At 43.4% G+C, this 15,844-nt stretch overlaps 1 protein-coding gene across 4 annotated transcripts in view; it reads right to left on the bottom strand.

The window, feature by feature from the left end:
• LOC145347864 (putative oxidoreductase ZK1290.5) overlaps positions 1-15,844 on the bottom strand; it is a 118,874-nt gene that overhangs the window by 38,854 nt on the left and 64,176 nt on the right. The gene's annotated exons all lie outside the window — the stretch shown is intronic.

Below are 15,844 nucleotides of genomic sequence, written 5' to 3' on the forward strand. Positions count from 1 at the left end.
AAGGCCAAAATCCCTCCTTTTTTCAAAAAATAGTCAAAATACATTAATTAACAATATAGGGGAGATGGTGGCGTAGTCATAATGTATTGTAATCCAGAGGCACAGGCTTATGCCCAGGGGAATGGTTTCAAATCCCACCACAGCAGCTAGTGAAATTGAAATTCAATTAATAAAAAAATCTGGAATGTAAAGCAAGTCTGAGTACTGGTGATTGTGCAACTATATAGAGCCATAAAAACCCATCTGGTTCAGTAATGCCCTTGAGGGAAGTAAATCAGCAATCCTTACCTGGTTTGGCCTACATCTGACTCCAGATCCACAGCAAGTGTTTGATTCTTATGTGATTTTATCAGTGATATCAGAATTATAAATGAATTTAAAACTCTACTAGTTTTCAAGGAGCTAATGATCCACCTAACAAGAATAAATGTTGAAATGTTTGTCCATCCAGTGACGTGTTGGACAATTGCAGTACAAAATGGCTGAATGACAAGTGCAAAATTGCCAGTTTAAATGCAAATAGTTATTTTGATTTGCAAACTCAAAAATATTTTGCTCTCAACACAGTGACACACAAGAACACACAAAAAAGAAGCAGGAGTGGATCACCAGGTCCTTCAAGCCTGCCCCGCCATTCAGTACGATCACGGCTGATCTACGCCAGCCCCAACTCCTTCTCTGTATCATTTCCCCACCGCCCTATATTCCACAATCTATCAAATATTTATTTGTCTCCACTTCGGATACTCTTAATAATCCAGCCTCTTCCACCCTTTGGGACAGAGAATTCCAGAGATTTTTCCACCCTCTGTGAGAAGAAATTTCTACACACTACAGTTTTAATTGACTGGCCCTTTATCTTGTAGCTATGTCCCCTGTTCAAGGCTCTCCCACTAGGGAAAACATCTCACTATTTTTCCTGTCATGCCCCCTCATGTTTCAATGTCACCTCTCACTCTTCTAAACACCAAGGAATAAAGGCCCAGACGGTTTAGGCTTTCTTGATAGGACATCCCTCTTATCGCAGGAATTAGCCTGCTGAACCTCTTTTGGACTGCCTCCAATGTTAATATATCCATTTTTAGGTAGGAGAATCAAAACTAGACATAGCATTCCAGGTGAGACCTCACCAACACTGTGCAATTGCAACAAAACTGCCCTATTTTTAAAACCCAAGCCGTTTGCAACAAAGGCCAAAAGGACATTTGCCTTCTTAACTCCTTGTTGGACCTGCCTGCTAGCTTTTTGTGATTCATGCACTAGAACACCTAGATTCTCTGCACTTCACCCACCAGTAGTCTCTCTCCATTTAGATAATAATTTGCCTTTTGCTTCCTCCTACCAAAGTGCATGACCTCACAGTTGCCCATATTAAACTCCATTTGTCAGATTTTCACCGTCATCCAATCTATCTATATATCATTGCAGAATCACAATATCCTCATCTCAACATGCCTTTCTTTGTACTCTTGGCAAATCTGAAAACCTTATATACTGTTCCTTCCTCCAGGTCACTAATGTAAATAGTAAACAATTTTGGGCCAAGAACTGATTCCTGCAGTAATCCACTATTTACATCTTTTCATTCTGAAAAGGAGCAATTTATTCCAACTCTCTATTTTCTATACGACAGTCAATTTTCAATCCATGCTAACACACTTCCTTCAATTCAATGGGCTTTTACTTTTTGCACTAGCCTATTATGCAGCACCTTGTCAAATGTCTTTTGGAAACCTAAATACATCTACAGATTTCCCCCTATTTACTCTACCTGTTACATCCTTAAAGAATTTGAGAAAGTATGTCACGCATGATTTACCTTTCTGTGATAACCTTCATGAATTTCATGAGGAATCTCTACTTGATTTTCCTGGGATTTAATTGAATGCGAGTTCCCTTGGTAACAGCAACAGCCAGCCCAGGTGGAACTCATCACCTGAATCTTTTATAAGGCAGACACCGGGAAGAGTCTGTAGAACTGTTGTCCTGATTGGGACTTACGTATGTACACCATAGAATAAAGGCTTTATTTGTGTTAAACAATAAATACCATTCCTTTCCAGTCAGGCCTCCTGAGTTATTACACTTTCATTAAACCATGTTGACTAGATTTGATTATATTCAGCTTTCCTAATGATTAGTTATTGATTATTGACTCCAGCATCTTGTCAATAGTAGATATTACATTACATGGCCTATATTTCCATGCCTTCTGCACTTCTTCCTTTTTGAACAGGGGAGTTACATTGACTGTTTTCCAATCTTCTGGTACTTTCCTGGAATTTAGCAAGTTATGAAAATTTTCAACCAACGGGTCTACTATCTCTGCAGCCACGTCCATTAAAACCCTAGCATGAAGTTCATTGGGTCCTGTTAACTTGTTTGCCTTTAGCCCCTCGAGTTCCTCTAATACTCTTTCACTTGTGATTAGGACTTTTGTAAGTTCTACCATGTTATTTGAAATCAGCCCATCAATATCTTGGGATATTTGCGAGTTTTCTTTGGTGAAGATGGATGTAATAATTTATTTAGTATATCCGCCATTTCTTTGTTTGCTGTTATGAATTCACCAGCCTCATTCAGTAGAGGTCTGACATTTACCTTCGCTACTTTATATCCATAGAAACTCTTACTGTTTGTTTTTGTTCTACATGACAGATGTGAACTTCTACATTTTGCACATAATTTATTTTGCAACGCAAGTACAAACACGTTTTTGTGCTTTGCATAACTAATGATAACACATTTTTAGACCAAAGGAAAATTATTTTCAAACATCCTTGAGCTTGAGATGGTGCTCATAGAGAAGCTTTGTTTCAAATGTATCAGTTTAAAATGTCAACATGTAAGAGGTGCCTTTAGGAATTTATGAGGAACTTAAAATGATTGAAATAAAAGTTGTAAATCTGAAATATTAGCAGAAAATGAAGAAATGCAGAGCCAATATTTGAAAGAGAAACACAGATTAGTGTTTTGGGTGAATATTTTCATTGCAACTGGCAATGATTCTTACTCAGGGCATTAACTTATTTTTGATCTTCTGGTGCCAGTAGTTCTCCAGTTTAAATTAAGATATTTGGCTATCACTGCTTAATCATATTATTGCACCATCTTCACATGTTTACCTTCGGGATTAATGTTTCTACCCAATTGTGTATTACATTGAAATAAACTCACCATGTAGATTCACAAACAGGCAGCTATTTTGAACTAATTTTATTTACATCTGCCAAAAAGAACAGAGAGATTAGCTCTTAGAATATGCTACGCCCTCCCCCCAGAGCAAAAAAACTTATAAGTGCTGGGTGGACTTGAAACTAGGAGCGTTTCAGATCTGATCCATTCTCACATGCTCTGCCTGCAAAAATATCAGTGATTCTGAATTGCACTGCACAAGCCTGTGGGCGGGTCTTAACGCATCCAAAACCCTGCAGCTCCGATCACTGCCTCCAACTGTGCATGCGCAGAAAAAAATGATAGGATGCTGCTCCTGTACCACATCCTTCCCGAGCATGGTAATGCCTCTCCCGGCACCCAAAATCATTGCCCCACCCTCAAAACATTACTGACCCGCTTATCTCACCACATCCCCACCACCCAGACTGATCACGGGCCCCTCCCACTTCTCTCCCCCCACTGATCACAGCCAGAGTGGCCGTGGACCCTCTTTCACCATCACTGGTATAAAGCAGAATGGCAGCAGACTCCCTTTCATGCCCACTGAAATAAAGCAGAGTGGCAGTGGGCCCCCTTTCCTCTCCACTGATCGCAGGCAGAGTGGCAATGGATTCCCCCCCCAATCACAGGCAGAGTGGCAGCAGACCCCCTTTCACCCCCACAGATCACAGGCAGAGGGGCAGCGGATGCCCTTTACCCTTTATTGATTGCAAGCAGAGTGGTAGCGGACCCACCTTTCTCTCTCCCCCCACCACCGATCTCAAGCAGAGAGCCATCAGATGCTTGGCACTATCTCCTTACTGACTGGAATGCCCGAATCGGACTTATATGGAGCTTGTATGTTTTGCGCCAATTCTGGATAGGCAAACACAGTGGGTAAAGGGGGAAGTGCCGAAAAAGTTGGGTGTGCAGCCCAATAAATCAATTTAAATGCATGCACGGGTCAATGCTAATCACGGCCATTTTCATGCCATGGTAAAGGAGGAAACGGCGCGGAGGCGGGCACGGATTGCGCTTTTCACCTCATACCTAATTTTACCAAGTTTTCGCACCCGAAAATGGGCGCAATATGATGGTAAAATCGGGCCCTCTATGTGGATTCACACCAGGTAGCCATTACGAACCAACTTTATTTATACCTCACTGACAAGACAGAGAAGGCACATATACCACACCAAATTTTTTGATACATTCTGAACAGAGTTGGCCTTATTGTTTTTAAGAAATATGATAGTTGCTTTCTATTTCTTTTGGTACCAATAAAATCTTTACCAAAAACACAATTTCTGGGGCCCCCCTACTGGCTTATCAGGAAATGTGCCATGTTGGGTGATATTGAGATATATATAGGTATGAAAGGTCACCTAATCTGTACTGCAGTGGCCGAACTCAACCAGCACGTGTAGATGCTATGTCAGACCTTAGCATTCCTTGGAAAAAGAAAGAAGTACTGCTCTTTACTCCAGTAAAGTCTTCCACTGACCTTTACTGGAAAATGTGTGTGTGATGATTGGATTTGGATGTGAAGTTTTCAGTGGTTAACCAACATATTTAAGCTTTGCATAAAGAATGATCAGCTGAATGGGATGCCAAAACAATATGGGTGCCCATGAAATAATTTCTCAGTGGGAATCAGGACTTTCCAGTGAGAGCATTATATTCAATTTTCTTGGGCTTTTCTGGTTTGGTGTTAGCCTTTTCTGTTCTCCAGATGTTGGGTCCATGATCAATTAATTATGCAGACTCTCGGAAGTTCTAAGGGTTTCTGATACATTAATCCCCATTTTCACTTATTTTGACAAGCCAGTTTGATATCTTTGTGAGACTTGTGAAATGTGCAGTCATGCCACTAATTAAATGTCAAATGCCATTTTCATCAGTTCAGAAGACTGCACAAAATCACATATCATGTACATCTTGACAGTATCATAATTTAGAAATCATGTACAATACTTCTCATCAAAGTTTCAGCAGCAACCCACACAAAACCAATTAAGCAAAGAGAGGAAAATCTGTATCTTGTTCATTTAGTTAATGAAACATTTTGAGTACCACTGATTGTATGGGTGATCCCATCCAACATAATCACAAACTTTCAAGTAATCCATCAAACAAGATAGTACAACAATATTTATATTGTGTCAAGATGCATAAAGCCTGCACAATGTTACACATTGTGCACTCACAGTATATTTTAGCCAGTACTTAAAACTATCGGCAGCTCATGATATCACCTGAGGCCTTGCACTAGAGTTAGAAAAACTATGAGAACCAAGTTTCCATGTGCTGTTATGCTTCCTCTAATATGAGTGGTATATCTAAGGAGCAGCAATCAAAATTGAAAAAAAAACTGGGATCTGGATTCTGTCAGAGGTTTATCAAATCAGGATGCAGAGGTTATCTCTCTGGAGACTGAACCCTCAGAAAGAAATTCCATTAGTGAAGACTGCTATGAAGGGTCCCCTGCAAAACAACCAAATCACTGGCAGTGAACATGCTTTTGAGATTCTCAAGACAATTTAAATCCAATCTGACTGGCAGGGCTATTGAGATAGGAAATTTTTGGATGCTGCCTTGTTCCATTTCCACCTGCTACCATCTTAACTTTCAAATGGATATGGTACTGCTTGACTCAGGTGAATAATACTAGGAGCACGGGGTCCTGTGATATTAGGACTTTATGATATTTAATCTCCGATACAGCTGCCCTGCTGAATGAATAACTTTCTTTAATGGGACCCAAGATTAGACTGCTGCCTCACCAACAGAGTCCGAACCTCTGCTAACAAAGCATTCCCTGCCCTACTCCTGGACAGCCTGCTCAGAGCCTGAATTGCAAAACCTCTGGTGAGTAAACCATCCACAAGTACCAAATACAACTCTCAACTTATAAAGAAAACATGAACTGTGTCCCATTGGATACATGTATCTCTAAGGTATGAGGTAAAAGATCGTTGAGGATATATCTCCTGGACGAGGTTGTAATGTACAAGTGAACACTTAAACACTGGAGAATAATTGTTTTACACTGATGTGATGGCTGCAAATTTAGTCTCATGCTGAAAACCAATGTTCTGGCCACAGTCTCAACAGCATCTTGATTCAGCTTACCTGCTAAAACCTTCTCAAAATCACTCAGCTAGCACACAGATTAGTCCTGGTGGGGAAAGTAAATGAAAGGGCTAAACAGAGCCCACATTACTGTTTAAGAGACAGGAGCATCACCCTTGTGAAAGAATAAAAACTCACTTGTTCTTCAGTGGCTATCAACAGTGCTTTAAGGACCACTAGTCAGATTGCTATATTTTGTCCAATTTGGTATTGAGTTCTTGAAGTGGGAGCTAGCCCCCTGAATAGCATTTTCATTGGGTTTAGTTGTGTGCTCTAGACACAAGGAGTCACACAAGAGATTGGTGTGTTCACCAAAATAAAGGGCATGATTGGTATCAATTTCTCCTCCTATGGCTTCCCAAGCTAAGTCTTCAGCTCGTTACTTCTCTGCCTACCTTTAGAAGACTCCTGAAAACCAATCTTACCTACCAAATCTATCCTCTGTGCAACTCTTTTGCATACTTGGTGTCCATCCTTTCTTTTGGGCTGCAAAACCCTTGGATTGTCCTTTTTTTAAAACATTACAGGCAATGGATAAATATAACTTATTAATTATTTTTCCGTGGCAATCTGATTACTTCTTCTACAAATTCTGTCTGTTCCTTTAGGTTTACAAACTGCTTAATGCCAGGTTCTGGCCAAAGGGGAAAATACTGTTTGAATCTAAATTTAAAAAAAAAACTTGAAACACAGCATAAATTAAATGACAAAACCTGAACATTTTCAACAAACACTGAGGACAGGATCTTGAGTCCACAGTTTGAGCCCGCATTCGCCGTCTGAGGGAATTGTGGCACTGGCAATCCGAGCATTTAGAAAAGCATGATTCTCGACAGCGAAACCACCTTTTCCGATTTTGAGCTAACCGCACCTGTGGAGTGATGTGGAAAGAGTGTGAACCTAATTTGAATGCATCAGCATATCATCAATCAGCGCTCATTCCAGATGTTGAGCCCATATTGAAATTCAGCTGGCACCAGCATGACATCATGTCAGCACCATTTACAACAGGTTTACAAAAGCATGAACCTAGTGCTGTAACCTCTGAGGGGGCTATCAGAGGTGTGCGCTCAGGCAGTCATTATTTCTTAGTAGTCCAACACGCAAGGAGCACCAGGAAAGTGCTGGGGATGCACACAAATGCAGCTCGGGGCTAGGGATGAGGGTGACAGACATGGTCACCATCAGGGGAGGGGGAAGGGGTTTGGAGGGTGCATGCATTTCAGTCAGACCTTACCATCGCTTCATATCAGGTTGCCCCTTCCTCCAAGAGGATGCACAGGTTGTCAAGCAGGTGTCATTTCCCAGTTCCTCCATGCTGGGTTACTGTTCAAACAGTGGTTGAGTGGATGCCCTTCCTTGTTGGAGCTGCAAACTGGGTGGGAGGCGGCCATGTCAAAGGGCCATTACTTGGTGCGACTATGAGGTCCTGAGTCTTGCTTTGGGAGAGGCCCGGCTGCAAGGATAAGGTGGAGGTATCAGTGATAGGGGGCTACCATGCCTCATGGAGCATAAAGATCCTCTCACTTTGGGGAGGGTGAATGCAGTGAAACCTATAATCCTTTAGCAATGACATGAGGCCAGAGAGAATTACTGGACAGGAAGTTTAAATCCATTTCTCTGTGAACTTTGACTCTCATGTCCAGCACTGAGAGGGTGTTTACTGTTGTTATGCCAGGCTGCTTAACTGCACAGCATTGCAGATCCCAAAGAATGAGGCTGATTGCTAGGGAACTGTTGCATACCTGTCAGGAATCAGCTGCTTCAAATGAATGTTGTTGTCAGAGCGACTAACTAATGAATCTTGGAAGAATCCAGCATCCCAGTTTAATATCCAGAGGTAGATCCAGTTGCACAGTCTGGGGACATGGGTTAACTCTTTGGAACAGCAAGCCCCAAGAATGTAGCAGTGTCTTTCAATTCAGGCCTTAGCAGTACACAGCTTGCACTGTGGAGAACCACATGGCAAGATACAATAGTGATAGCTGGCATAATTATTCATTATCAGAACTGGCACCATTTTGATGAGTCCAGTTAGGATGCAGACCTTGCTCTCATGCATTTGTTCACTAGTGGAAAGCACTAGGGTGGAATGGCCACGACCAGCAGGCTGCAGCCGTTCAGGGAGCAAGACCACACAAGGAGGAACAATGACAGCTAAGAATCTCCTGGCGTCGGTGTTCCAGTTGTCCGAGCTCCAGCGCCAGAGAAGGCTGCGCCTGTCCCACATACTGCATGAGCTGGCACCTCATGGAACTGGAGGAGACCCAATGCCTGTGGCCCTTAAACTTATACCCGTTCTACACTTTTATGCAAGCGGTTCATTCCAGGGCAGCACAGGGGACATGTGTGGCATCTCCCAGTCTGCCACTTACAAATGTATAATAGGGGTGACTGATGCCCTCAATTTCAGGGCTGAACTGTTTATCAACTTTGACCAGGACCAGGTGAGCCAGGATGCCATGGCCATTGCCTTCGCTGATCTATCAGAGTTATCCCAGGTGCAAGATCTCATTGACTGCACCCTTATGGCATCACTTAGGAATTGCAAGGGATTCCACCCCCTCAACATCCAACTCATCTGTGACCACATAAAATGCATTATGCAGGTGTGCATCCATTTCCCAGGGAGTGTCCATGACAGTTACATCTTGGGTTGCTCACAAATCAAAACTATCTTTCAGGGTGAGCGGCGGACAGAGGGATGGCTCCTTGGGGACAAAGGATAGCTACTCAGGAGCTGGCTGATGATGCCAGTGTGGAGGCCACAAACACCAGCGGAGACTCAATACAATGCACCTCACATGTTGCTAGAGCAGGCAAATGGATTGTTGAAAATGTGGTTCCAGTGGCTGAAGTAGTTGAGCAGTGTCCTACAATATAGCCCCAGAGAATCATTATTGTGGTCTGCTGTTCCCTCCAAAACATTGCGTTCTAGAGGGGAGAACACCTAAACCTGGAGATGGGCGAATACCAGATCTCCTCAGGTAAGGAGGATGCTGAGGAGGGTGGTGAGCCTGACAATGCCGAGGATGAGGAAGAATGCTGGGTAGTGGACAGGGCTAGAATTTGCCATCAAGCAAGGAATGCCCTGATGGCCTCTCGTTTCGGGGATGAATGGAAGCATCAAGTGGTGAGAACTCCCACAATGGGTGTACAGTCAAACTAATGATGTACTGCCACCTTGATCTAACCATTTGATTGCATGTTTTCAATGATAGGGGCTGCAGCCATTGACCTCTGCTGGAGAATGATGATGACTTGCAGCAAGGACAAAGCGATGCTTCCCTCATCTTCAGCGATGTCTAACTCCCAACAGAGAGCTACATGTGCCATGCCAATGAACAGACACATCATGGGGTTCAAAGCTGCAAATAATAGTCTCTCGACACATGCGGCCAGGTTCTCATTTTCATTATGCAACAGCCCTTTGGCCTCTCCCGCTCAGGTGAAGAGGTGCAAAACTGAAGGGGGGGGAGGGTTGCTGATGGTTGCCTGCAGCAGAGCTTCTTTACTCTCTCTTAGTGTGGGAGGGGCATAGCACAACCATTCTCATATTCCACATGAATGAAGTACTGGGTGTGTGCATGTGTCCACTGAGCTTGGCAGCATGAAGGTTCTGTGAGTGAATGGAGTGATTTGTTATTTGTAACTATATATAATGGTGACCTCACTACACTAATGTCTACTTTCACCCATACTAACTAGGTGCCTTTCACTCATTTTTCCTCATTGTTCCACTACATTTAGGTGTCTACTCAGGATCCGCAACTGAGATTGAGAAGGCCTACTGACTTTCACGTTATGTTGCCTGAGATGACCTTGGTGGGTGTCCCTGGGGGGCCTATTCAAATGGGGCCCTGGCCTGCTTTCAGACAGCAGTGGTATTGCAATACTGCCTTATCAGTGTGTGGGGCTGGAGGTGTGTCACTCACACAAAGGGGGACTCAGATAGACTAGACACCCCCAAGGTCTCCTGGGTGGAAGGCCCTCGATTGTGCATCAGACAATCTTCAACCCGTTGGCTGCCCAATGGGCCCAGTGGTCCTCCATGGAATGGAGGGGCAGCTGGTGTGAGGTCCGGGAGCTCTGCTGTCCTCTGGTGCTGACACTGATGGATTCCCACCAGTGCCTGCACCATGCAGTTGAGGTCCCCAGGCATGGAGGTTATGAGCTGAACCATGATGCGGACATCTCCTGCCACAGAGTGCTCATCCAGCGCCAAGGTATCCATTGCAGATGCCAAACTAGCGGTGTTGGCCTCAGTGCACTGGAATGATGGCACCACTTGGTTGGACATAAGGTGATGGGGTGGGAACCAAAGCAAAGGTGAATTAACTGAAGGGGAATGTCAGTAGGTCCAGTAAGACTCAGGGGAAGATCAGGCAGGGTGTTGTTACTAATCAAAGAGAGTCTGGTGGACTGAAGTGCATTTGTTTTAATGTGAGAAATAAAACAGATAAGGCAAATGAACTTAGAGCTTGGATTAATACTTGGAACTATGATGTTGTTGCTATTACAGAGACTTGGTTAAGGGAAGGACAGGATTGGCATCTTCATGTTCTAGGATACAGATGTTTCAGGCGAGATAGAGGGGGATGTAAAAGGGCTGGGGAAGTTGCACTAGTGGTTAAGGCAAATATCATAGCTGTAGGACACCTTGAAGGGCTCATACAGCAAAGCAATATGGATAGAGCTCAGGAATAGGAAGGATGTAGTCACAATGTTGGGGATTTACTATAGGCCGCCAAACTGCCAGCAGGAGATAGAGGACCAACACGTAGGCAGATTTTGGCTTGGTGTAAAAGCAACAGGGTTGTTGTGGGGGGAGATTTTAACCTCCTTTATATTGACTGGGGCTCACTTCATGCTAAGAGCATCGATGGGGCAGAGTTTGTAAGGAGCATCCAGGAGGGTTTCTTGAAACATATGTAGATACTCCAACGTGGGGTCATATTGGATCTGGTATTGGGGAATGAGCCTGGCCTGGAGATCAATGTTTCTGTAGGGGACAGTGACCACAATTCAGTAAGCTTTAAGGTACTGATGGATAAAGATAAGTGTAGTCCTCAAGCTAAGGTGCTAAATTAGAGGAAGGCTAATTATACCATTAGGCAGGAACTGAAGAATGTAGATTGGAGGCAGATGTTTGAGGGTAAATCAACACCTGGCATATGGGAGGCTTCCAAGTGTAAGCTGATAGGGATTCAGGATCAGCACATTCCTGTAAAGATGAAGGATAAGTATGGCGAGTTTTGGGAACCTTGGATAACAAGAGAAATTGAGAGACGAGTCAAAGAGAAGGAGTAAGGAGGGCTAAAAGGGGTCATGAAAAACATTGGCCAGCTGGATTAAGGAAAGTCCCAAGGCTTTTTACACATATATAAAGAGCAAGGGGGTAGCCAGGGAGAGGGTTGGCCCACTCAAGGACAAGGGAAAGAATCTATGCGTGGAGCCAGAAGAAATGGGTGAGGTGTTAAATGAATACTTTGCTTCAATATTCATCAAAGAGAAGGACTTGGTGGCTGATGAGACTGGGGAAGGGTGTGTAGATAATTTGCATTATGTTGAGATCAAAAAGGAGGTGGTTTTGGGGTTCTTGAGAAACATTAAGATAGACAATTCCCTAGGTCCTGATGGATATATCCTGGAATACTGAGAGGGGTGAGGAAATTGCAGGGGCCTTGAGGGAAATTTTTGTATCTTCACTGGCTACAGGGGAGGTTCCAGAGGATTTGAGAATAGCCAATGTTGTTTCTTTGTTTAAGAAGGGTAGCAAAAATAATCCAGGTAATTACAGGCTGGTGAGCCGTACATTAGTGGTAGGGAAATTATTGAAAAGGATTCTTCGAGACAGGATTTATTCCCACTTGGAAATAAGTGCATGTATTAGCAAAAGGCAATATGGTTTTGTGAAGGGGAGGTCATGTTTTACCAACTTGTCCGAGATTTTCAAGGAAGTGATGAAGATGACTGATGAGGATAAGACAGTGGATGTTGTCTACATGGACTTCAGTAAGGCCTTTGACAAGGTCCCTCATGGCAAGACTGGTACAGAAAGTGAAGTCGCATGGGATCAAAGGTGAGCTGGCAAGGTGGACACAGAATTGGCTTGGTCATAGAAGACAGAGAGTAGCAGTGGAAAGATTTGTTTCTGAATGGAGGGCTGTGACAAACGGCGTCCTTCAGGGATCAGTGCTGGAGACTTTGCTGTTTGTAATGTGTATATAAATGATTTGGAGCAAAATGTAACGGGCTTGATTAGTAAATTTGCTGATGACACAAAGGCTTGTGGATTTGTGGATAGTGATGAGGACCATCAGAGGATACAACAAGATATAGATTGGTTGGAGACTTGGGGGGGAAAAGATGGCAGATGGAGTTTAGTCTGGACAAATTTAGATAATGCATTTTGAAAGTCCAATACAGATGGGCAATATACAATAAATGGCAGAACCCTTAACAGTATTGATAAGCAAAGGGACCTGGGTGTATAGGTCACTGGCAATGCAGGTGGAGAAGGTAGTCAAGAAGGCATATGTCATGCTTGCCTTCATTGGCCAGGGTACTGAGTTTAAAAATTGGCAAGTCATGTTGCAGCTTTACACAACCTTACTTCGGCCACACTTGGAATATAGTGTTCAATTCTGGTCGCTACGCTACCAGAAGGGTGTGGAGGCTTTGGAAAGGATACAGAAAAGATTTACCAGGATGTTGCCTGGTATGGAGGGCATTAGCTATGAGGAGAGGTTGGAGAAACTTGGTTTGTTCTCACTGGAGTGATGGAGGTTGAGGGGCGACCTGATAGAAGTCTACAAGATTATGAGGGGCATGGACAGAGTGGAGAGTCAGAAACTTTTTCCCAGGGTGGAGGAGTCAATTACTAAGGGACACAGATTTAAGGTGCGAGGGGCAAGATTTAAAGGAGATGTAAGAGGCAAGTTTTTTTACACAGAGGGTGGTGGGTGCCTAGAGCTCGTTGCTGGGGGAGGTAATGGAAGGAGATATAATAATGACTTTTAAGGGGCATCTTGACAAATTCATGAATAGGATGGGAATGGAGGGATACAGTCCCAGGAAGGGTAGGGGGTTTTAGTTCAGTCGGCAGCATGGTTGGTGCAGGCTTGGAGGGCCGAGGGGCCTGTTCCTGTGCTGTAATTTTCTCTGTTCTTTGATGGGACTCCTCCAATCAGCCTTGCATTCAAAGGAAAGATGCCGTGTAGGTGGCAGCGTTGGCATTTAAGATAGTGATGCGGTATGGCAGGTGTGGGTCTTAAGTGGGAGCTATAGTGTGAGGAGCATCAAAAGCCAAAAGCCAAAGCATTTCAGTGAGAGATAAAGGTGGAGTTGTGATAGGGGGTCCACAAAAAACATGCGGCTTACTTATCCTGGCTGAGCAGAGAAGATCTTTCATCTTCTTGTGGCATTGCTGCCCCATCCTCTTCTGCAGCAAGCTGGCACTCACCAGGAAGTCATGATATGGAGATGCTGGCATTGGACTGGAGTAAACACAATAAGAAGTCTCACAACACCAGGTTGAAGTCCAACAGGTTTATTTGGTAGCAAAAGCCACTAGCTTTTGGTGCGGTGGTTGCCCTTTCGTCAGATGAGTGGGAGTTCTAATCACAAACTGGGCATATAAAGACACAGACTCAATTTACAGAATAATGATTGGAATGTGATTCTTTACAGCTAATTAAGTCTCAAAGGTACCTTTCATGTAAGGTAAGCCGTGGCAGGTACCTTTAAGACTTGATTAGCTGTAAAGAATCGCACTGCAATCATTATTCTGTAAATTGAGTTTGTCTTTATATGCCCAGTTTGTGATTAGAACTCCCACTCACCCGACAAAGGGGCAGCCAGCGCTCTGAAAGCTAGTGGCTCTTGCTAATAAATAAACCTGTTGGACTTTAACCTGGTGTTGTGAGACTTCTTACTGTACTCACCAGGAATGCCACTGTTTCCCAGGCAGGGGTGGTGACCTGGGTGGGAGGCCTTCTCCTGGAACGGGGGTTAGAGTGCATCGTGCTTCTGCTCCACTCTATTAATAAGTCTGGTCAGGGCTCCCTCTGAGAAATGTGATGCAGGCTTTCTGCCTGCATCCTTGAAGTAGCTGTGGAGCCGTTTATATGCAGCTGCCCAATGATTAGTGTGATTTTGTGTAGCTGTGGCAGGCAAATCAGAGGGAGTCGCCACGGGTGTGGCATGATTCTCCTGGCCTTAAAGTTTTGTCAATGATTCAGGCGTAACTTACGCTGGAGAGGCATGATTTGCTCTATCTTTTTCACTGGAACTGACACTCTGCCAAATTCTGGTAAGATCGTCCCCTAACAGATTGTAAAATCAATGTTGCTCCACTGTTTGCGATCAGCCTCATAGGGCTAGTATGAAGTGCAGGAGGCAAAAGCTTCAAATGTTCCACTGCAAAAGGTATTCCTGGGATTTTTCTTGGTTACCCTAGGGGAGAAATCTATGCCATGTGAAATATTTTTAACAGAGATATTTCTCTCTGTTGGAAATGGTACGCCTGTTTCAACTGTAAGTATTACTTATCTAAATTTGGTGTGCTTTGCATCTGGCAAATTTATTGCTTTGTTCAAAGTACTTTCCCACCCTCAAACTACTTTTTAAATACGAGTTCTTATCCAGTTTTTTCCCTCAGAATACTTGTTCTTTGTTCTCAGAATATTCCTTTCTAAGAACTGTATACATTGGCAACCTTCTGTTTAGTTAATGGTGAGGCTAGGGATTCCCTCTACTTCAAGGAAACTTGACCTTGTGCTTCGTAAATTCCATCTCCCAACACTATTGCCTAAAGTTCAGAAAAACTACTCCTGGAATAAACTGAGTTGGAGGCAATTGATCAGAATCAAATTTATTCATACAAATTCTGGGTAACAAGAAAAACGCACACTGACATAGTGCCAAAGTCCCAGGCCACATTACAACCAATTAAGTACTTTTAAAACTGTAATCATTGTTGCACTGTCGAAAACATGGCAACCAATTTGAACAAAACAAGGTCACACAAACAGTGACGAATAATCTACATTTAGTGATGTTGGCTGAGAGATGAATATTGGTAAGGACCAGCTTGTTTGCGGGGTCCCATAAATGCTTCTATTTCCCAGTGGAGGGCAGGAATAATCTATCTATAATCTCCTTGCAGCCTCTGGATCCTCACTGCAGTCCACTTTCTTACCTGGCTTTGTACTGGCAGCCAATTTAGATACATTATTCTCTGTTACTTTGTCTGAGTCATTGCAACTAACTGATCGTTATTGTACTCTACTAATCAGTCTGTCAACTTGAAAATGTCCCATTTTATTACTATCCTTATTTCCTATCCATTAACCAATCCGCTATCCATTAACATTGCCCCCAATTCCATGAGCCTTTATCTTGTGCATTAATCCTTTGTGTGTCACCTTATTGATTGCCTTTTGGAACGCCAAGTATGCTATATTTGTTTTGCCCTTTAGCTACACAAATTATATCCTCAAAGCCAAAAGAAAAAACCCTGGAAAATCTCAGCAGGTTTGGCAGCATCTGTAAG

This window comes from Carcharhinus amblyrhynchos, chromosome 9 (genome assembly GCF_965287045.1).
Source record: "Carcharhinus amblyrhynchos chromosome 9, sCarAmb.v2.hapA, whole genome shotgun sequence".
Lineage (NCBI taxonomy): Eukaryota > Metazoa > Chordata > Chondrichthyes > Carcharhiniformes > Carcharhinidae > Carcharhinus > Carcharhinus amblyrhynchos.